Here is a 23,491-nt window from a genome sequence, read left to right on the forward strand (position 1 = left end):
TTTGAGACAGAGTCTCGCTCTGTCGCCCAGGCTGGAGTGCAGTGGCCGGATCTCAGCTCACTGCAAGCTCTGCCTCCCGGGTTCACGCCATTCTCCTGCCTCAGCCTCCTGAGTAGCTGGGACTACAGGCACCCGCCACCTCGCCCGGCTAGTTTTTTGTATTTTTAGTAGAGACAGTGACCTCGTGATCCGCCCGTCTGGGCCTCCCAAAGTGCTGGGATAACAGGCTTGAGCCACCACGCCTAGCCAGTTTTGTAGTTTTAGTAGAGACGGGGTTTCTCCATGTTGGCCAGGCTGGTCTCGAACTTCCAACCTCAGGTGATCCGCCTGCCTCGGCCACCCAAAGTGCTGGGATGACAGGCGTGAGCCACCGCGCCCGGCCCCATTCATGTGTTGATGGACTCTTGGGTTGATCCCATGTATTTGCTATTTGCTATTGTGAACACTCCTACAATAAACGCAGAATTTTTTTTTTTTTTTTTGGACAGAGTCTCTCTCTGTCGCCCAGGCTGGAGTGCAGTGGTGTGATCTCGGCTCACTGCAAGCTCCGCGTCCCGGGTTCACGCTATTGTCCTGCCTCAGCCTCCCGAGTAGCTGGGACTGCAGGCGCCGCCACCTCGCCCGGCTAGTTTTTTATATTTTTTTGATAGAGATGGGGTTTCACCGTGTTAGCCAAGATGGTCTCGATCTCCTGACCTCGTGATCCGCCCACCTTCCAAAGTGCTGGGATGACAGGCGTGAGCCACCGCGCCCGGCCTAAATGTAGGATTTTAAATGCGTGCACCACACACACAAAAGAAAAGCAGGTGAGGTGATGCATATGCTTATTGGCTTCAGGCAATTATCCCATGAGGTGCACTTGTATCAGAATATGTCACGCTGTACCCTACAGATAGATGCAGTCACTGTTTGTTGCTTAAAAATTAAATTTCCCAAAGGAAAGAGACGCACGGTGGCTTCTGAAGACGAGGACAGAGCAAGGCTTTGCCCCCTGGGTAAAACGTTAATAACGGGAAATGGAATTTTAAACGTCACCGCAGGGAGAAGTGAGTCTTTCAGGGCCAGGGGCTTCCTTCGACGTGATAAAATGATTTTCAGGTGATGGGAATATAACGAGAGCCAGCCTTACCAGCAGGGAACGGCAGCTTCGGGTGTCTTTATACATTCATTGTTGTCAGCATCAGGGTTCAGTTAGTGGCCCAGAGTGCCCGCCCAAGGAAAGCTCAGAGGTGGGGATAACATCACAGGATCATTCACCAGGTGGAAAGCATGCCTCCTTCCCGTTAACCTTTCCCACCTTTGCAACCCCCGCATTGAGGAAGAAATGGACGCTGTTCCCTCCTAAGGACTGTGGAAGCCGAAGGATTTGCCTCCATTGCACGACTGGACTCTTGCCTCCAAGCCACGGTGACTTCCTCAGACCTAAGGGGCCAGGCAAGAGTGGAGGAAGAGATTCAGGCGTCTTCTAGGAGAACATGGCCAGGCCGTTGTGCTGACCTCAGCCCCAGTGCCTCGGAGGCTAGCAGACTGTCTTGGTGGTACCCGTAGATGTGGGTACAGCTCAGTAGGGAGCTGACTGCACAAAGACAGCAGACTGGCTTTGCGTGGGAGGTGTGCCCCCCAAGGAAGTTGGAGCAGGCGGTAGGTGGAGATTCCAGGAGAGAAACCGATGGTCACCTACAAGGGCACGTGGCCGGTGAACCTCTGGATGCAGCCACGGGGAGCACCGTGGCCTCTTGGAGAATGAATAAATGGGAGAGTGCTGGCTGCAAGAATGCAGTCTCCGACACCCAGAATTAGCATGCCAGGCGCGATGTGGCAGTGGGTTCCAGGGCTCCTGGGGGGGGGGGGCAGGATCCAAGGGGCTTGCTGGGGTGGTTGGCACGTATGCTTGACCTCAGGGTCAAGCCTTTTCTCATGGAAAAGGCCCTTGCTGGATGGGGATGGATTGCTGCTGTAGAACAGACTCACAGGGACCTGCGGCGTGGAAAGTCAGTTTGTCCGGGCACTGCTGGCGCGTCTCCCTATGTGCTTAGGGGTTTTGGAGTCACAGCCAGGGTCTGAGTGACCAGCTGGTTTTGCTGGGATGTGTCCAGTCTCAGCACCGCACCTCGTGGGTCTCCGAAGGCACCGCACTCCCGAGGAGGCTAGAATGACGGGCACCCTCGCCTGGGCAGCAAGGTTGCCATGGAGCTGTGGCCCCGTGAATCTATAAGATGATTCCAGCATCGTATGGATTCGGCCCCCAGAGCTGTTGGGTACCACAGAGTCCCAGAGCCTGCAGCCATCATTTGTCTCCAGGATGCTGACATGGACACTTAGGAAGGGGACTCTGAGCCATGGATAAGGAAAGACGCCCTTGGAAAATGCAGGGTGGGCGAGAGGACAAGATCGAGGGCCACGTCTCAGGTGGGCAGAACGCCATGCAATGGGCGTGTTAGGAACCATGACAGCTCTTCGGGCCCCACTTCCCTGGGATTTTACATTCAAGGTGGACATTTCAGAACCAACGTGGGGTGAGAGCCAGAGACCGATACACACTGACAGGGAGAGAACGTAGGGTTAAAGGAAGAACTATTTCAGCTTCATCTATGTCTCTGCAAAGGACATGAACTCATCCTTTTTTATGGCTGCATAGTATTCCGTGGTGTCTATGTGCCACATTTTCTTTATCCAGTCCATCATTGATGGGCATGTGGGTTGGTTCCAAGTCTTTGCTATTGTGAATAGTGCCGCAATCAACGTATGTGTGCATGTGTCTTTATAGTAGAATGATTTATAATCAAGAAACTCACACAGGAACAGAAAACCAAACACCTCATGTTCTCGCTCATCAGTGGGAGTTGAACAATGAGAACACACGGACACAGGGAGGGGAGCATCACACACCGGGGCCTGTCGGCAGGTGGGGAGCAAGGGTAGGGAGAGCATTAGGACAAATGCCTAATGCATGTAGGGCTTAAAACCTAGATGACAGGTTGATAGGCACAAGCAAACCACCATGGCACATGTACACGTATGTAACAAACCTGCATGTTCAGCACATGTATCCCAGAACATAAAGTAAAATAAAATAAAATTTAAATTAAAAAAAGAAAAAGAAATATTTCAATGCCAGTTAAAGACAGGAAAGCAGATTTCATTGAAGGCATCCAAGATGGCAGCTATCAGGAAACCCCCTGTAGCAAAATCTTGCAATGGGGAGAGAACAGACCCTGTCTTGACTCCAATGTGGAGAAGTGGAGATTTATAACTATGGGGCGACACGGGTAGGGGCTGTGGATTACTCAGAGGAAATTCCCAGGAGAAGCAGTTTCTGGCTACACTGACTTGATTGGATCACTGCGGACCGCCAGCCAGGGTGATCAGGACAGTCAGGCCTCAAGGGTGGGGGACTTTCACCCCACTGGTGTAGCAGGATTCTTGCTCAGAAGTGATTCTACAAGGACGTGGAGGGAAGCCCAAGGTCCAGCCTCGTCGGGCAGGGGACTCAGAGGAGACTGGCTTAGGTTTCAGTCAAAGAAAAGAGTTTTTGTCAAGACACAGAGAAGGGAAGAGAGGTGAGAGAAAGGGAAAAGAGAGTGAGGGAGAGACAGAGGAAGAGAGAGAGAGAAAAGGAAGGAGGGAGAGACAGGGACAGAGAGACAGGGACAGAGAGAGAGACAGAGAAGGAGGTAGGGAGAGAGGATCAGAGAGAGAGAGACAGGGAGAAACAGCGTGTTTGAGTCTGATTCTGTGTGGGTTTCTCTGCCAGCAGGTGTCATGGGGGAGTCGTGATTTTTCTCATTCATTTTTACACAGAGGGTTTGAATGATGGTGATGATGGTAGTGGCAAAGAAGTTAGTGATGGTGATGACGGTGATGGTGATAATGACGATGGTGGTGGTGCTGATGGTGATGGCGATGATGATAATGATGGTGGTGATGGTGTTGATGGTGATAGTGATGATGGTAGTAGTGATGGTGATGATGGTAAAGGTTATGGTGGTGATAATGATGGTGATAATGATGATGGTGATGGTGGTGATGGTGATGATGATGGTGAGGACGACGATGGTAAAGATGATGGCGATGGTGATGATGGCAGTGGCAAAGAAGTTAGTGATGGTGATGATGGTGATGGTGATAATGACAATGGTGATGGTGCTGATGGTGATGGCGATGATGAGGATGACGATAATGATGATGGTGATGGTGATGATGGTGAAAATGATGGTGATAGTGATCATGGTAATAGTAACAGTGATGGTGATGATGATCGTGGCAAAGATGCTAGTGACGGTGATGATGGTAATGGTTATGATGGTGATAAAGATGGTTATGATGGTGATGATGATGGTGATGGTGATGATGAGGATGATGGTGAAGATGATGCTGATGGCAATGATGGTGATGATGATCGTGGCAAAGATGCTAGTGATGGTGATGATGGTGATGGTTATGATGGTGACGATGATGATGGTGATGATGATAATCAATTCAGGCTTGGAAAGAGTTATGGGAACCCCAAACAGAGAAAGTTCCCATCCATGCACTTAAAATTTTCTCCAGGGGAACCTGAGACACAGGTGATGGAAACCAAGCCTTCTTCCACTGTCAATGTTCGTTTTTGTCGTTTTTCCTCCAATATATTGAAGATGAATTCTTTTGTAAACATAGTGAAATTGAATCACTGAAAAATCAGAGTAAAGATACGCAACACACAAGCTCAATTTGTTATTATGATGATTGTAGCGCACAGACCTAAAATACCTTTCAGTAACTACCAGCAGAGTCAACATAATTTAGGAAAATCATGGCAAATGTTTCTGAATGCTTAGTTTTCTTACAAACCAGGAGCCAATGCTTTGCGGACACCCAGGAGTCCCAGGGTTTGAGGTTCTGTCTCTTCTCAGCATCTGCACAGGCAGAGCTCTGCTGTGGATGGCATCCTGGTATCTACCCTCTGCTCTCTTCTCTTTCCATTTTTAAAGACTATTTTTAAAAACATCTTCTTTATCCAGTCCATCATTGATGGGCATTTGGGTTGGTTTCAAGTCTTTGCTATTGTGAACAGTGCTGCAGTAAACACACATGTGCATGTGTCTTTATAGTAGAATGATTTATAATCCTTTGGGTGTATACCCAGTCATGGGATTGCTGGGTCAAATGAGATTCTGGGTCAATGGTATTTCTGCTTCTAGGTCCTTGAGGAATCGCCACACTGTCTTCCACAATCGTTGAACCAATTTACACTCCCACCAATAGTGTAAAAGCGTTCCTATTTCTCCACATCCTCTCAACATTTGTTGTTTCCTGACTTTTTAATGATCGCTCTTCTAATGGGCATAAGATGGTATATCTCATTGTGGTTTTGATTTGCATTTCTCTAATGACCAGGGATGATGTATAGTCCACGAGTATACACCATGGAATACTATGCAGCCATAAAAAAGGATGAGTTTGTGTCCTTTGCAGGGACATGGATGAAGCCAGAAACCATCATTTTCAGCAAACTAACACAAGAACAGAAAACCGCCGGGCGCGGTGGCTCAAGCCTGTAATCCCAGCACTTTGGGAGGCCGAGACGGGCGGATCACGAGGTCAGGAGATCGAGACCCTCCTGGCTAACACGGTGAAACCCCGTCTCTACTAAAAATACAAAAAATTAGCCGGGCGAGGTGGTGGGCGCCTGTGGTCCCAGCCACTCGGGAGGCTGAGGCAGGAGAATGGCGTGAACCCAGGAGGCAGAGGTTGCGGTGAGCTGAGATCCGGCCGCTGCACTCTAGCCTGGGCGACAGAGCAAGACTCCGTCTCAAAAAAAAAAAAAAAAAAAAAAAAGAACAGAAAACCAAACACCACATGTTCTCACTCATAAGTGGGAGTTGAACAATGAGAACACATGGACACAGGGAGGGGAGCATCACACACCAGGGTCTGTCGGGGGTGCAGGGCAGGGGAAGGGGTAGCATTAGAAGAAATACCTAATGCAAATGAAGAGTTGATGGGTGCAGCAAACCACTATAGCCCATGTATACCTATGTAACCAACCTGCACGTTCTGCACATGTACCCCAGAACTTAAAGTATAATAAAAAAACAAGGCCGGGTGCGGTGGCTCAAGCCTGTAATCCCAGCACTTTGGGAGGCCAAGACGGGTAGATCACGAGGTCAGGAGATCGAGACCATCCTGGCTATCACGGTGAATCCCCGTCTCTCCTAAAAAAAATACAAAAAAAACTAGCCGGGCGAGGTGGCGGGCGCCTGTAGTCCCAGTTACTCGGGAGGCTGAGGCAGGAGAATGGCGTAAACCTGGGAGGCGGAGCTTGCAGTGAGCTGAGATCCGGCCACTGCACTCCAGCCTGGGCGACAGAGTGAGACTCCGTCTCAAAAAAAATAAAATAAAATAAAAAAACAAAAACAAAATAAATATCTTTTATTGAGGTGAAATTCATACAGCCTAAAATCAACTGTTTCAAAGTGGACAATTCGGGGGCCATTAGTCCATTCACAGTGTTGTACAAGTACCACCTCTGTCTAGGTTGAGAATATTTTCATTATCTCAGAGATCTATTCTCATGAGCAGTTACTCCTCATTCCCGCTTCTTCATCCTCTGGTAACCACAAAGCCACTTTGAGTCTATGGATTTACCTGTTCTGGACATGTCATGTATATTGAGGCATACAACATGTGTGCTTGTGTATCTGGCATCTTTCACTGAACATGAAGTTTTTCAAAGGCTCATCCACGCCATAGCACCTGCCAGTGCTCCATTCTTTTTCCTGGCTGCATAATATTCCACTGTGTGCATGTTTATCCATTCATGCACAGATGAACCCTTGGGCTATCTCTGCCTTTTGACTATTGTGAATAATGCTGGTGGGACCATGTACCTCTTTGAGCTCCTGTTTTTAATTCTTTGGGGTCTGTACCTAGGAGTGAAGTTGCTGGGTCATATGGATGCTTTCTTTTTGAGGAACCACAAAACCATTTTCCATTAGAAGCATTATTTTTTTTTTAGACTGAGTTTTGCTCTTGTTGCCCAGGCTGGAGTGAAATGGTGCGATCTCGGCTCACTGCAACCTCCACCTCCAAGGTTCAAGCGATTCTCTTGCCTCAGCCTCCCGAGTAGCTGGGATTACAGGTGCGTGCCACCACGCCTGGCTAATTTTTGTATTTTTAGTAGAGACGGAGTTTCACCATGTAGGCCAGACTGATCTCCAAAACCTGACCTCACGCGATCCCAAAGTGACCGCCTCGGCCTCCCAAAGTGCTGAGATTACAGGCATGTGCCACCACTCCCGGTTAATTTTTGTATTTGTAGTAGAGATGGGGTTTCATCATGTTGGCCAGGCTGGTCTTGAACTACTGACCTCAGGCAAGTCACCTGCCTTGGTCTCCCAAAGTGCTGGGATCACGGGAGTGATCCACTGCTCCTGGCCAACATATGCATTATTTAAAAATGTTGAAATGAGGCTTGGTGCAATGGCTCATGCCTGTAATCCCAGCACTTTGGGAGGCCAAGGGGGGCAGATCACATGTGACCAGGAGTTTGAGAACAACCCGACCAACATGGAGAAACCCCATCTCTATTAAAAATATAAAATCAGTCGGGCGTGGTGGCGCATGCCTGTAATCCCAGCTACTTGGGAGGCTGAGGCAGGAGAATCGCTTGAACCTGGGAGGTGGAGATTGCAATGAGCCAAGATTGTACCACTGCACTCCAGCCTGGGTGACACAGTGAGACTCCGTCTCAAAAAAAAAAAAGGCCGGGCATGGTGGCTCACGCCTGTAATCCCAGCACTTTGGGAGACAGAGGCAGGTGGATCACCAGGTCAGGAGATCAAGACCATCCTGGCTAACACGGTGAAACCCCGTCTCTACTAAAAATACAAATAAAAATTGGCCAGGCGTGATGGCGGGCACCTGTAGTCCCAGCTACTCGGAAGGCTGAGGCAGGAGAAGGGTGTGAACCCGGGAGGTAGAGTTTGCATTGAGCCGAGATCACGACACTGCACTCCAGCCTGGGGGACAGAGCCAGACTCCATCTAAAAAAAAGAAAAAAAAAAGTTGAGATGCTGGAATAAGCAGGAGTTCCCGGCTCCTGTGTCCCACACTTTGATATGCATCCTGCCATGTTGATGTATCCTTTGTGAGTGTGATGCCTTTTGGTTCCTTTGTCCTGCATGGCCTTTTGGTTCCTTTGTCCTGCATGGTTTTTTAGGCATTTCCTTACTTGTTATGTAGACACAGAGGAAGAGACAGAAACCCCCTTGCAGCTCAACAGGACACAAAAAAGAAATACCATCAGGGAAGCTTGACTCCCAGGGCTTTAGGTCCCCTGGGGAGCCACGGAAAACTCAGGAAGTCCTCAGACTGTCGCAGAGGCAGACCAAGAGTTTCGAGGGATGGAGCAGAGCCTGCAAGCCTGTGAGATCCCGGTAGCCATCTGAGCCACCACGGCAGGGGCGTCTTGTGTGTCATGTTCTCTGGAGACAGCTGCTTCCAACTCCAGGTTCTTTTCCATGGTCTGTCAACTCTGCCCTTGGCTTCAAAATGCAAACAGCCCAGCCAGGCACAGTGGCTCATGCCTGTCATCCCAGCACTTTGGGAGGACGAGACCGGCGGATCACCTGAGGTTGGGAGTTCGAGACCAGCCCGACCAACTGGGAGAAACCCCGTCACTACTAAAAATACAAAATTAGCCAGGTGTGGTGGCGGGCACCTGTCATCCCAGTTACTCAGGAGGCTGAGGCAGGAGAATCGCTTGAACCCGGAAGGTGGAGGCTTGCGGTGAGCCGAGATCACACCACTGCACTCCAGCCTGGGCAACAAGAACAAAACTCCATCTCAAACAAACAAACCAAATGCAAACAGCCCAGCTAAGGCGAGCTATGAAATGCAGGCATTTATAATCAAGACACATGCATTTTTCTTTTTATTTCTATTGTATTTATTTCTTCTTTTTTTGAAACGGAGTCTCTCATTCTGGTGCCCAGGCTGGAGTGCAGTGGCGTGATCTTGGCTCACTACAACCTCTGCCTCCTGGGTTCAAGTGATTCTCCTGCCTCAGCCCACTGAGTAGCTGGGGTTACAGGCGCCCACCACCACGTCTGGCTAATTTTTGTATTTTTACTGCAGACAGGGTTTTGCCATGTTGGCCAGGCTGGTCTTGAACTACTGATCTCATAATCCACCCACCTCGACCTCCCAAAGTGCTGGGATTATAGGCATGAGCCACCACGCCTGGCCTATTTATTGTATTTTGAGACAGAGTCTTGTTCTGTCGCCCTGGCTGGAGTACGGTGACATGATCTTGGCTCACTGCAACCTCTGCCTGCTGGGTCCAAGTGATTCTCCTGCCTCAGCCTCCTGAGTAGGCACCCGCTACCACGTCCAGCTAACTTTTGTATTTTTACTAGAGATAGGTTTTTGCCATGTTGGCCAGGCTGGTCTCGAACTCCTGACCTTGTGATTCATCCACTTTGACCTCCCAAAGTGCTGGGATTACAGGCATGAGCCACCATGCCCAGCTTATTTCTTCTTTTTTGAGACAGAGTCTCGCTCTGTCGCCCAGGCTGGAGTGCAGTGGCCCGATCTCGGCTCACTGCGAGATCCGCCTCCCGGGTTCACGCCGTTCTTCTGCCTCAGCCTCCCGAGTAGCTGGGACCACAGGTGCCCAACACCACACCTGGCTAATTTTTTGTATTTTTAGTGGAGACCGGGTTTCACCGTGTTAGCCAGGATTGTCTCCATCTCCTGACCTCGTGATCCACCTGCCTTGGCCTCCCAAAGTGCTGGGATTACAGGTGTGAGCCACCAAGCCCGGCTTATGTCTTTTTTTTTTGTTTTGAGACGGAGTCTCGCTCTGTCACCCAGGCTGGAGTGCAGTGGTGTGATCTTGGCTCACTGCAACCTCTGCCTCCTGGGTTCAAGCGATTCCCCTGCCTCATCCTCCCAAGTACCTGGAGCTACAGACCCCCACCATCACACTGCCTAACTTTTGTATTTTTACTACAGACAGGGTTTTGCGACGTTGGCCAGGCTGGTCTCGAACTCCTGACCTGAGGTGATCTCCCTGCCTTGCCCTCATAAAGTGCTGAGATTACAGGCATGTGCCACCATCACCGGTTAATTTTTGTATTTTTAGTAGAAACGGGGTTTCCCTATGTTGCCCAGGCTGGTCTCGAACTCCTGACCTCAAGGGATCCACCCACCTCAGCCTCCCAAAGTGCTGGGATGACAGGCGTGAGCTACCGCACCCGGCCAATATATGCATCTTTACTAAAAAAAAAAAAGTCGAAATGCTGAAATCAGCGTCTGTTCCCATGACCTCCTGGATGAGAAGCCACAGGTAGAAAAAGGATGGGAGAGGCCAATCACGCACAAAACCGTCAACCACAACCACACAAAAAACGTGCTGTCACGTCCCCAGAGCGGCCTCAACACAAATCTGAGCTTCTGGGGTTCCTGCAGTGTGGACTCTGAGGCATGGCCACATTTCTCCTGCTAGCAAATGACAATGGTATCCTGCAGAGTGGAAAAAGCAGAGAGGAGGGCCGTCCCCGGCTGTTTAAAATAAGAATGGCCATGTGCCAGGAGGACAGGATACATTGTTTTTTCTTGAGAGCAGCCAGGGTTCAAGTGTAATAACCCAGTAATTATCCTGCTGGGGGAAGCCAGGATCCTCGGGGGAGAGGAGCCAAGAGCCGAGATGGTAGCCACGGTGATAAAAACTCGGGCATTTTCACGAACACCTGCCTTACCCACGAGGCCCCCTTCTTGCATTCGGCTGAGGGGATAATTACCAATCATGAGAAGCGTCTGCTCTCAATGCATTTAAGCCTTTGGCATTTGCTAAAGGAAGAGAGGAGTGTGAAAAATACGTACTTTACTATGAATGAGACAAAGTGAGATTTCGGGACAAAAGAGAGCAGCCAAGAAAGGGAGAATGTGAATTCTTCACTCAGAGCCTTTTATAACCGTTCTCCTTGCTCCAATAATTAATGTATTTGGTTTGGCTCAGAGAGACAAGGGTTAACATAAAAAAAATAAAAATAAATTAAAAAAGGCTTATGGCGCATATGAAGTCAAAACAAAAATTCACACCGGAAACTCACAGCCTCTGGCCGCGTGTGGTGCCTCACGCCTGTCATCCCAGCACTTTGGGAGGCTGAGGCGGATAGGTCGCCTGAGGTCAGGAGTTCAAGACTAGCCTGGCCAACATGGTGAAACCCCATGTCTACTAAAAATACAAAAATTAGCCAGGTTGGTGGCTCACGCCTGTAATCCCAGCACTTTGGGAGGCCAAGGCAGGCGGATCACCTGAGGTCGGGAGTTCGAGACCAGCCTGGCCAACATGGTGAAACCCCGTCTCTACAAAAAATACAAAAATTAGCTGGCTGTGGTGGCAGGTGCCTGTAATCCCAGCTACTGGGGAGGCTGAGGCAGGAAAATCGCTTGAACCCAGGAGGCAGAGGTTGCAGTGAGCTGAGATCACGCCACTGCGCTCCAGCCTGGGAGACAGAGCAAGACACTGTCTCAAAAAAAAAAAAAAAAAAAAAATCAAATCATGGACAAAAACGACTTCTCTGAATCCAGTTACATTTGGGTTTTTCTTGGAACGAAGCAAGTGAATGTTTTCAGACTATTTCTGAACTTGGGCGTGTCAGATCGGTGTTTCTGGGATCCCTGCTTCCTCTCCCTTTTCTCCACCTCTTCCTTACATTTAAACAGTGGGATTTCCCCCATAGCCTTCACAGTGTCACTCCTTGTTCCTAAAACTTTAGCCGTCACTCATCTGAAATTTCTTTTCTTTTTTTTTTTAGATGGAGTCTTGCTGTGTTGCCCAGGCTGGAGTGCAGTGGTGCGATCTCAGCTCACTGCAACCTCCGCCTCCCGGGTTCCAACGATTCTCCTGCCTCAGCCTTCCGAGTAGCTGGGATGACAGGAGTGTGCCACCACACCCAGGTAAGTCTTACTAGTTTTGATAGAGATGGGGTTTCACCATGTTGGCCAGGCTGGTCTCGAACTCCCGACCTCAGGTGATCTGCCCGCCTCGGCCTCCCAAAGTGCTGGGATGACAGGCAGGATCCACCACGCCTGGCTGTCATCTTAAATTTCTTACAGGAAAAAAAAAAAAAATCCCAATGTATTGTCACAGGAAACTACTTCTCACCTTGCCAACTTTCAATTTGGCAGTGCAATAAACAAAGGCAACTTTCAGAGCAGAAAGTGATAAAGTATTAATTATATCTTGCAGAAATCCACGTCTCTTGTATATGAAACCCGCCTTGTCTATCATTAGAGGGCAGAACCGTGAGTAAAAAAATTGATTTCCATGGCTGAGCTTCTATTCAATGCTGCGTGTTTAAAACACGGTGTGGACTCAGCGGCTGTGAACAGGCCTGAGACATCGTGTGAGGAAGGTAGGTTTCCAGGCTCCTGGCGAAAGGCAGACTCTACGGAACTTGTCGCAAAATGCAAAACTGTGATAGAAACATCTCCAAGACATTGAGAAAGTAGCAATGGACATATTCGCTGAGGAGGAGGGAAACAAGCATAAAGGTAGCCTCAGCTTTCCGGCTGTATGAGGAGTCGGCCGTTCTGACCTCTCTCTGATGGCTAAATTTTCATTACCGGGTAAGAACAGAGCGGCCCCTGGAGATTCTATCCTGCCACCTCAGATTGAGGACCAAGTTCTTTATTTGTATTTATTTATTTGTTTATTTTGAGACGGAGTCTTGCTCTGTCGCCCAGGCTGGAGTGCAGTGGCGCGATCTCGGCTCACCGTAACCTCCACCTCCCGGGTTCAAGCGATTCTCCTGCCTCAGCCTCCCGAGTAGCTGGAATTACAGGCTCACACCACCACGCCCAGCTAATTTTTGTATTTTTAATAGAGACGGGGTTTCACCGTGTTGGTCAGGCTGGTCTCGAACTCCTGACCTCGTGATCTGCCCACCTCGGCCTCTCAAAGTGCTGGGATGACAGGCGTTGAGTCACCTCCCCGAGCTTTCTTAATGAGCCGTGAAAAACCAATGGTTCTAAGAATAAGACCAGGATATATTATTTACATAAATAAGGATTTATGATTTCCATGTTTATTAAAACTTTTTTTCAAAGGCAGCGTTCTATTTAAGTAAAGGATGGAAAAAGCTTTGCACAGGTCAGGGGTGTATGCTGGCTCCTGCTGACTGTAGTTTTGTATCTGCTGGGGCAGGTTGACTTCCCAGGCGGTCTTCTGGCTTTTCTGTCTTTATTCTTTTCTCCAACACAATCGACCTGTTCTCACCCTTTCCACGTGCTCACCTACCCTTATCCTCATCATCTCGTGCAAGAACCCTGCTGAACTGTGGGACTTTTCTTTTCTTTTCTTTTTTTTTTTTTGAGACTGAGTCTCGCTCTGTCGCCCAGGCTGGAGTGCAGTGGCCGGATCTCAGCTCACTGCAAGCTCCGCCTCCCAGGTTTACGCCATTCTCCTGCCTCAGCCTCCCGAGTAGCTGGGACTACAGGCGCCCGCCACCTCGCCCGGCTAGTTTTTTGTATTTTTTAGTAGAGATGGGGTTTCACCGTGTTAGCCAGGATGGTCTCGATCTCCTGACCTCGTGATCTGCCCGTCTTGGCCTCCCGAAGTGCTGGGATTACAGGCTTGAGCCACCGCGCCCGGCCTCTTTTTTTAAGATGGAGTCTTGCTCTGTCTTGCTGTACAAAAAAATTTTGTATTTTTGGTAGAGATGGGGTTTCACCATGTTGGTCAGGCTGGTCTGGAACTCCCGACCTCAGGTGATGCACCCGCCTCGGCCTCCCAAAGTGCTGGGACGACAGGTGTGAGCCACCACGGCCGGCCGAAAAACTAATATTTTTAAAGATCCTTAATTAAGCCACAGAATTGCAAGTAAAGCACCAAGGCATATTCATTAATTTGGTCAGCAGGTTGTTCAACAAATGCAGATTTATTTCCCGCTGATTGACTGATAAGACGGTAGATAAAGTAGATGAAGAATCGATGACCTCTGGGCTGAAGAAGTTCCCAGTTCTAAAGGGAGTCTGCAATTCCTTCTCTCATTTCAAATAAGTGTGGTTTAAACCATTTCACACGGTTGGTTCCTACAGGCGTTCACATTTCAAGGGTTTTATAAACTGCTGAAGTTATTATGGTTTTACGTCCTAGTGTTGGTGGTGACTAAAAATAAGAACTAAATACGTTTAACAGATGTGAGTTTAAAAATAGAATACGACAATCATTTAAAATGGGCCAGGCGCGGTGGCTCACACCTGTAATCCCAACGCTTTGGGAGTCCGAGGTGGGTGGATGACCTGAGATCAGGAGTTCGAGACCAGCTTGGCCAATATGGTGAAACCCTGTCTCTACTAAAAATACAAAAATTAGCTGGGCGTGGTGGCATGCACCTGTAGTCCCAGACACCTGGGAGGCTGAGGCAAGAGAATCGCTTGAACCCAGGAGGTGGAGGTTACAGTGAGCAGAGATTGCAGCACTGCACTCCAGCCTGGGTGACAGAGTGAGACTCCATCTGAAAAAAGAAGACAAAAAATTAAAAATGGCCAGTGACGGCCAGGCGCAGTGGCTCACGCCTGTCATCCCAGCACTTTGGGAGGCTGAGGTGGGCGGATCACAAGGTCAGGAGATCGAGACCATCCTGGCTAACACTGTGAAACCCCGTCTCTACTAAAAATTCAAAAACTAGCCGGGCGAGGTGGCGGGCACCTGTAGTCCCAGCTACTTGGGAGGCTGAGGCAGGAGAATGGTGTGAACCCGGGAGGCGGAGGTTGCAGTGAGCTGAGATCCGGCCACTGCACTCCAGCCTGGGCGACAGAGCAAGACTCCGTCCCAACTCTGTCTTAAAAAGAAAGAAAGAGAGAGAGAGAAAGAAAAGAAAGAGGAAGGAAGGAAGGAAACTGTCTCAAAAAGAAAGGAGAAAAGAGAGAAAGAAGAAAGAAAGAAGAGAGAGAAAGAGAAGGAAGGAAGAAAGGAGGGAAGGAAGAAGGAAGGAAGGAAGGAAACTGTCTCAAAAAGAAAGAAAGGAGAAAAGAAAGAAGAAAGAAGAGAAAGAGAGAAGGAAGGAAGGAAGAAAGGAGGGAAGAAGGGAAGGAGGGAAGGAAGGGAGGGAGGGAGGGAGGGAGAAAGGAAGGAAGGAAGGAAATACATAAGCCACTGCGACCGCAGAACATCATTCACCTTTCATGAGGTGAAGGCAAACACCCGTTCCCTTTGTGTCCAGATTTCAGTTCCCAAGGTCATAGCTCGAAGTCCCTGGAAGGAATTACTTCTCTGTTGAGCCCTTTCCTCAGAAACTTGAGTACAGCCAGGAATGTCAGCTGCAGATTTTCACGTCTCCGGTGAACGGTGTGGAAGGGAAGACATTGTCCACATGGATTCTTTTCGGTGAAGATAAAGATGCTGTCAAAGACGGGTGGAAAATAAGAATAACTTTTAAAGAGAGAAAAGACTTTTGGTGATGCCAGTCTAAACCTTTTTCTTCTAATTCCCTTCCGCAAAACAAAGCACAGATGGGCCCAAAAACCTATTGGGGGAAACAAAGCGCATGGGTATTTTATAGAGAAACCAGCAAATGAAGAGGAGTGCGTACATGGAAAAGATTGAATTTGTTCCTGCTCTTGACAAGCAGGTAGAAATATTGAATAATCGTTAGGATTGTTGACGACTATAATAACGACAAGAACATTCTGAGCACTTACTAAGAACCAAGCCCTGTGTCCAATTCTTGATTTAAAACCATTCATTTGATTTTCCCAGGAAACCAGAAAGTTCATACAGGTTGAGGATCTTTTATCTGAAATGCCATGGACTGGAAGAGTTTCAAACATTTTGTTTTTTCAGATTTTGTTATATTTGTATATTCAATGAGATATCTTGGGATCGGGCTCTTGTCTAAATGCAAAATTCGTTTATGTTTCACATGCATCTTTTTCTTTCTTTCTTTTTTTTTTTTTTTTTTTTTGAGATAGAGTCTTGCTCTGGCACCAGGCTGGAGTGCAGTGGCACGATCTCAGCTCACTGCAACCTCCGCCTCCTAGGTTTAAGGGATTCTCCTACCTCAGCCTCCCAGTAGCTGGGATGACAGGTGCATGCCGCCACACCCGGCTCATTTTTTTGAATTTTTAGTGGAGACAGGGTTTCACCATGTTGGTCAGGCTGGTCTCGAACCCCTGACCTCAAATGATTCACCCGCCTCGGCCTCCCAAAGTGCCAGAATTATAAGCATGAGCCACCACCCCGGCCTCCTAAGCATCTTATACACATGACCAGAAGGTAATTTTATACATTTTAACAATTTTGTGCCTATAACAAAGTTTTGACTGCATTTTGACTGTGACTTTGCACATAAGGTCAAGAGTTCCTTGTCCTTCGTCAACGAACAAAGAGTCCTCCCGACACATACCACCTTAGTATCACTGTAATTTTCCACTTGTGGCACCGCGCTGGTGCTCAAATAGTTTCAGATTTTGGAGCATTTCAGGTTTTGGACTTCCAGATGAGGAACAGTCAACCTATATTATCATTCCTGCATTTCCTAGAAGAGGGAACCAGGGGCCAGGCATGGTGGCTCACGCCTGTCATCCCAGTACTTTGGGAGGCCGCGGTGGGTGGATCACGAGGTCAAGAGATCCAGACCATCCTGGCTAACATGGTGAAACCCCATCTCTAATAAAAATACAAAAATGAGCTAGGCGTGGTGGCAGGCGCCTGTAGTCCCAGCTACTTGGGAAGCTGAGGAAAGAGCATCACTTTTCACTTGAACCTGGGAGGCAGAGCTTGCAGTGAGCCAAGATCATGTCACTGCACTCCAGCATGGGCAACAGAGCAAGACTCCATCTCAAAGAAAAAAAAAGAAGAAAGAAGAAGGAAGAAGGAAGAAGAAAGGAAGGAGGAGGGGGGGGAGGAGGAGGAGGGAGGAGGAGAAGGAGAAAGGAAGAGGAAGAAGAAGGAAGAAGGAAGAAAGAAGAAGAAACTTGAAAGAGTGTGTGAACGGAGTCTTGTTCCTTTCATGACTTTTTAAGATACATGGAAGATTCAAACACAAGGAGTCTCACCTGAGACCCCGATGCCTCCCTGCCATCCATAAGCTCAAGCAATAGAGAAAGACCCTTCTCCCAGTTCTCAGCCTACATCTGCTGAGGGCTGCATAGTGTCTGCTGAGGGCTTGCTCTGTCTCTGCTTGAGAGATGGTGCTTTCTTGGTGTTCTCACATGGCAGAGGGGCAGAAGGAGCCAGCAGAATCTCTCAAGCTCATGCATGAGGGCAGTCATCCTACGTCCTGATGGCCCACGCTTCCTAATACCCATTATCTGGGAGGTTAAGTTCCGAAACGTGAATTTGGCAGAGGCACCATCATCCAGACTATAGCCATGTTCTTGTGCCTGATTCCAAGTCTGGGGCACACGCATCTGACTAATGGGAGCTACATCATAGGCCAGTACCTTAGAAGGCTGCCATTTTTCTTTCTTGGGAGGAACCAGGAGGTTCTTCACCATGCAGGAGTCTTCCAGTGGGATTTCTCCAGACTCAGGCATGCTGTCTCATGCTAGACTGCTAGGACCGGATAAAAAGGAGGATGGCTCACACCGTCACTAACTGGACAGAGGGGAGGGAGTAACCAGGGATGCCCGTTGGGTTTGAAATTTGTTTACGTCTCTACTGCAAAGCAAGGAAAGATGAATCGCAGCACCACCGATGACGAAAGGAGATTCTGGAGGACAGGATCTCATTTTCTGCGGCGCTCCTGCTGCATCCCGATATTTCCACTACACTGTGTTTACCTCACTTCTCTTTAAGGCATTCACACGGCAGAAGCCACTTGTTGTTGCTAGAGATACGTTTATCGAAAAGACAGAACAAACCCGCAACAGGCAAAAGCAAAATTTCCACAGTCTGAAAATCATGATGCTGGTGAGAGGCAGAGAATGCATCGTTTCCACTTCAGATCTGCTTTTCTGATCGTTGCTATGCCAACGATGGTTTCATTGCATGGTTTCAGACACGCTACGGTTGGGATGTTTGTACCCCTCCATACCTCGTGCTGAAACTGGGGACTAATGAGAGGTGTTTGGAGCACAGGAGTGGATTCCTCACACACAGATTAGTGTTCACCCTTGAGAGTGTCTCTCTTCTGAGTTCCCATGAAAGCTGGCTGTTCCAAAGAGTCTGGAAGCTCCCCACGCTCGCTCGCTCTCTCTCTCGCGTCCTGTCTCTACATGTGGTCTCTGCACGCACAGCTCCCCTTCCTCTCTGTGTCCCCCCCCAAATCTCATCTTCTAGCTCCCATAATTCCCATGGGTTGTGGCAGGGATCCAATGGGAGATGCCTGAATTATGGGGGCGGGTCTTTCTCATGTTGTTCTCATGATAATGGATGGGTCTCAAGAGATCTGCTGCCATCCACGTAAAACGTGACTTGCTCCTCCTTGCCTTCCACCATGATTGTGAGGCTTCCCTGGACATGTGCACCTGTAAGTCCCAAACAACCTCAGTCTCAGGTATGGCTTTATCAGCAGTGTGAAAACAGACGAATACACTCTCTGTCTCAGTGGAAGCAGCCCGAGGCGCTTACCAGATGCAAATGTCCAGTCTTGAACTTTCCAGCCACCAGAATCATGAGCCAAATAAACCTCTTTTCTTTATAAATGATCCAGCCTCAGGGATTCCTTCACAGCAACACAAAACAGACGCAGCCAGAGGGTATGTATGGAGCAAGTGACTTAGGTCACAGTGACATGGGGCTCCTAGTAACTGGGGATTTACCACACACACCTGAGTGGAGGTAATGGTTGGAGATTAGCCTGAACACCCAGGTCTGTCCTGTCAGGATAAAACCTCCCCTCCTGGAAGCTCAGTCTTGATGGAAATGACAGGCGATGTGTCCCAGAGACTGGATGCACCTGAAAATGGCCTGGGGGTTAACATTAGCCTGTGCTTTGTGGTGAGATCCACGCAAGCTGGAGTCAGGGCTTACCTGGTATATGACTCCTGCCTGACCTTGCAGACGAGGCTGATCTCTGATCTCCGACTTTCCCTTTGCGAGGATTCAATCCGGTATGTATAGTTCAAGAAGCATCAGCTGTTCTAATGATAAAAGGGAATGATAATATGGACATTGCTATCATTTCTACCGCAGATGGTTTCTTCTGCAAAGTCAGAGGTGATATGTCTACGTTGGAAGATATGGGAGCCAGAAATGGTGGGATTCTTACACTAACCCAATTGAACACTCTCAGGAAAGTGCATCAGACATGTTTACTGCTGCCTCTGCAGGTTGTGAGTTCTCAAACAACGCTACCTGATGCTCTTCCTTGAACACACTCTTTCTTAGAAACTCCTTGCATATAGGCCAGGTGCGGTGGCTCACACCTGTCATCCCAGCACTTTGGAAGGCTGAGGTGGGTGGATCATCTGAGGTCAGGAGTTTGAGACCAGCCTGGCCAATATGGTAAAACCCCATCTCTACTAAAAATGCAAAAATTGGCCAGGTGTGGTGATGGGCGCCTGTAGTCTCAGCTACTCAGGAGGCTGAGGCAAGAGAATCCCTTGAATCTGGAAGGCGGAGGTTGCAGTGAGCCAAGATTGCACCACTGCACTCCAGCCTGGGTGACAGAGCGAGATTCTGTCTCAAACAACAACAACATCAAAGAAACAAAACCTCTTTGTGGCTGGGCGCGGTGGCTCAAGCCTGTCATCCCAGCACTTTGGGAGGCCGAGACGGGTGGATCACGAGGTCAGGAGATCGAGACCATCCTGGCTAACACGGTGAAACCCCGTCTCTACTAAAAAAAAAATACAAAAACTAGCCGGGCGAGGTGGCGGCGCCTGTAGTCCCAGCTACTCGGGAGGCTGAGGCAGAAGAATGGCGGGAACCCGGGAGGCGGAGCTTGCAGTGAGCGGAGATCCGGCACCGCACTCCAGCCTGGGCCACAGAGTGAGACTCCGTCTCAAAAACAAACAAAAAAAAACACCTCTTTGCACACAAGCCTGTGATGGAAGGCAGACCCCGTGGGCAACCATCATCTCTTCCCCAACAGCAGGCTGAAAGCTGGCACTTTGATGGCAAGGAGAGAACTCCACTTATCACATTGTCCAAAAAGGCTCCCACTGAAGTCCAAGTAAGGCTGGCTATAGGAAGCGCTATATCTGCTGTAGGAAGTTATCTATTGGGCTGAAACAACATCAGTACATGATCCTACAGTTCTGGAGGTCAGAACTGCAACAGTCAGCCTCCCTGGGCTAAAATCACGGTGTCAGCAGGGCAGTGTGTCTTCCGGAGGCTCTAGGGAGAAGCTGATCCTTTGCGTTTTTGCAGCTTTCAGAGCTGTATTCCTTTCATTTCTTGGCCTGTCGCCCGTTCCTCCGTCTTCAAAGCCAGCCACATCGGACCTCGTTTTCGTCCTGACATCGTGTACTCTCTTGCTAGTCCAGTCTCTCTCTGCCTCCTCCTTAGAGAGATGCTGATGATGACATTGAGGATCCACGTCAATCACCCAATATCATCCTCCCATCTCAAGATCATTAACTGAACTGCATCTTTAAAGTCCGTTACCACATAATGTAACCCTATTCCTGTTTTAGTGTTGTTGTTTGTTTATGTTTGTTTTTGAGATGAAGTCTTGCTCTGTCGCCCAGGCTGGAGTGCAGTGGCGTGATTTCGGCTCACCGCAACCTCCACTTTCTGGGTTCAAGTGATTCTCCTGCCTTGGCACCCTGAGTAGCCAGGATTATAGGCTCGCACCACCACAGCCAGATAATTTTCTTTTTTCTTTTTTTTTTGAGACAGAATCTTGCTCTGTCGCCCAGGCTGGAGTGCAGTGGCACAATCTTGGATCACTGCAAACTCTGCCTCCTGAGTTCAGGCCATTCTCCCTACCTCAGCCTCCCGAGTAGCTGGGACTACAGGTGCCCGCCACCATGCCCGGCTAATTTTTTTTTTTTTTTTCTTTTTCGTAGAGACATGGTTTCACTGTGTTAGCCAGGATGGTCTCGATCTCCTGACTTTGTGATCCACCTGCCTTGGCTTCCCAAAGTGCTGGGATTACAGACATGAGCCACCGCGCCCGGCCAATTTCTATATTTTTAGTAGAGACGGGGTGTCGCCATGTGGGCCAGGCTGGTCTTGAACTCCTGACCTCAGGTGATCTGCCCACCTCAGCCTCATTACAGGCTATCCATGGGTTTTAAGGATAAGGACCGTATGTGACTGGGGGCTGTAATTCAGCCTGCCACAGCATTATTTTGTGGACGTACTCTCGGTACTATTCCAAGAAGGCAGCATGAGAAATTGCATAGCCACCTTCCATCAGGGAGCGGACAGGCAGAGCCCAGCCCGGGGCATCCTACTGGCAGGGGAGCTGTTGTGTTCATTTCTGACAGATCAACATGAGTGACACAGCTTCCCCTGCACACACCGAGGGGGGCATGCTTAAGCATGTCATTAGAAGACCCGGGAGATCACAACGCCAGCTTAGCTAAATGGGATTTCGGCAACGCGAGTCTGGTGCCAACAAGATGGGTATTATTTAAGATTTTTAATCCAGCAGGAGAAACAAAGAGAACTGGGAAGGAGGAATACAGTGCTGAAGAACATCTGCTCTTAAGCAATTTCATTTAAAGGAGAAAGAAACGGAGGCTCAAACCGAAAATGAATATTGACAATGACGTTTTTTCGTTCTTGTTTTGAGACGTAGTCTCGCACTGTTGCCCAGGCTGGAGTGCAATGGCACCATCTCGGTTCACTGCAACCTCCGCTTCTCCTGCCTCAACCTCCTGAGTAGCTGGGACTAGAGGCGCCTGCCATACACTCAGCTAATTTTTGTATTTTTAGTAGAGACGGGATTTCACCATGTTGGCCAGGCTGGTCTCGAACTCCCAACCTCGTGATCTGCCTGCCTCAGCCTCCCAAAGTGCTGGGATGACAGGTGTGAGCCACTGCGCCCGGCCCTGACGATGATGTTTCAATAGGCAGAAAAGTAAGGGTGGTTTTGGCAAAGCAGAAAGCATTAAAAGGCAGTGGGCTCAGTGTGTACAGCTTTGACTATAAAGGGGAAAAGTCACGGGGAAACGCTGGTTTATTTACAGTATGAATAAAACATTTTAAACTGGTGAATTGATTAAACGTATCAGCAAAAGACTAAAGAAAGACATATTCTGGAAGCATTTGCAAGGGTTGGGTAAGTCACGTGGTCACGGAGCAGGGTTTAAAGCACCTGTTCCTTGGAGACCTCTGACCTCAGTATATCTTGAGGGATTTTCCAGGATGGGGTCTAGGGAAGTACAGGAAGGATCCAAACATCATTTGGCTTTAAAAAAATCATTAGGAAGAATTCAAAATATACAAACAATAGTCAAAGAGTAAAAACAAACCCTCATGGAAAAAAAGAAAAAAAAATTGTCTCTCTTTGAAGATGATCTAATTGTCTTGATAGAAATCTCAAATAATCTGGAAAAAAACTTTCTAGAACTAATAAATGAGCTCAATAAGTTCACAGGATACAAGATACATGTATAAAAATCTATTGTATTTCTATACAGTGATAATGAACAAGGGGAAACCAAAATACAAAATATAATAGTATTTTAGGCCAGGTGTGGTGGCTCACGCCTGTCATCCCAGCACTTTGGGAGGCCGAGGTGAGTGGATCATCTGAGTTCAGCAGTTTGAGATCAGCCTGGCCAACATGGTGAAATCCAGTCTCTACAGAAAATACAAAAAAATTACCTGGGCGAGGTGGCAGGTGCTTGTAGTCCCAGCTACTCGGGAGGCTAAGGCAGGAGAATCACTTGAACCCGGGAGGCGGAGGTTGCAGAGAGCCGAGATCGTGTCATTGTATTCCAGCCTGGGCTGCAGAGCGAGACTCTGTCTCAAAGAAAAAACAAACTATTTTAAATTGCTCCAAAGAGAATGAGATACTTATATATAAATCTCACCAAGCATATGTAGTTCTGTATGATAAAAATTATAAAAATTCTCATGAAAAACATGAAAGAAGACCCAAATAAAGGAAAGGCATACTACGTTCATGGAGCACATTCACTACAGTAAAGATGTCCGTTCTCAATAAACTGATTTACAAAGTTAACAAAATTCAGGCTGGATGCAGTGGCTCACGCCTGCAATCCCAGCACTTTGGGAGGCTGAGGCAGGCAGATCACCTGAGGTCAGGAGTTTGATTGAGACCAGCCTGGCCAACACGACGAAACCACGTCTCTAATAAAAATACAAAAATTACCTGGGTGTGGTGGCAGGCGCCTGTAATTCCAGCTACTTGGGAGGCTGAGGCAGAAATAATTGCTTGAACTGAGGAGGTGGAGGTTGCAGTGAGCTAAGATTGCGCCACTAAACTCCAGCCTGGGCGACAGAGCGAGAATCCATCTCAAGAAACAAACAAAATTCATATAAAAATCCAAGCATTTTAAAAATATACCTAGAAATTTTTAAAAAATATACATAGAAAAGATTATTGCAACATGTATAAAGCAATGGAAAAGC

General features: G+C 48.3%; 1 long non-coding RNA gene across 2 annotated transcripts; it reads right to left on the reverse strand.

The window, feature by feature from the left end:
- Positions 1-12,891: 12,891 nt before the first annotated feature.
- On the reverse strand, positions 12,892-22,776 carry LOC113223879. 2 transcript variants are annotated; one of them, XR_003308916.1, is made up of 4 exons: positions 22,721-22,776; positions 18,971-19,080; positions 15,176-15,397; positions 12,892-13,022 (listed from the first exon to the last, which is right to left on the reverse strand). It is a non-coding gene; the product is annotated as an uncharacterized LOC113223879 (long non-coding RNA). The 2 variants fall into 2 exon arrangements; XR_003308915.1 differs by lacking the exon at positions 12,892-13,022 and having other exon boundaries at positions 15,073-15,397.
- Between the last annotated feature and the right edge of the window lie 715 nt (positions 22,777-23,491).

The sequence above is a fragment of the Piliocolobus tephrosceles genome, chromosome Y (genome assembly GCF_002776525.5).
Source record: "Piliocolobus tephrosceles isolate RC106 chromosome Y, ASM277652v3, whole genome shotgun sequence".
Lineage (NCBI taxonomy): Eukaryota > Metazoa > Chordata > Mammalia > Primates > Cercopithecidae > Piliocolobus > Piliocolobus tephrosceles.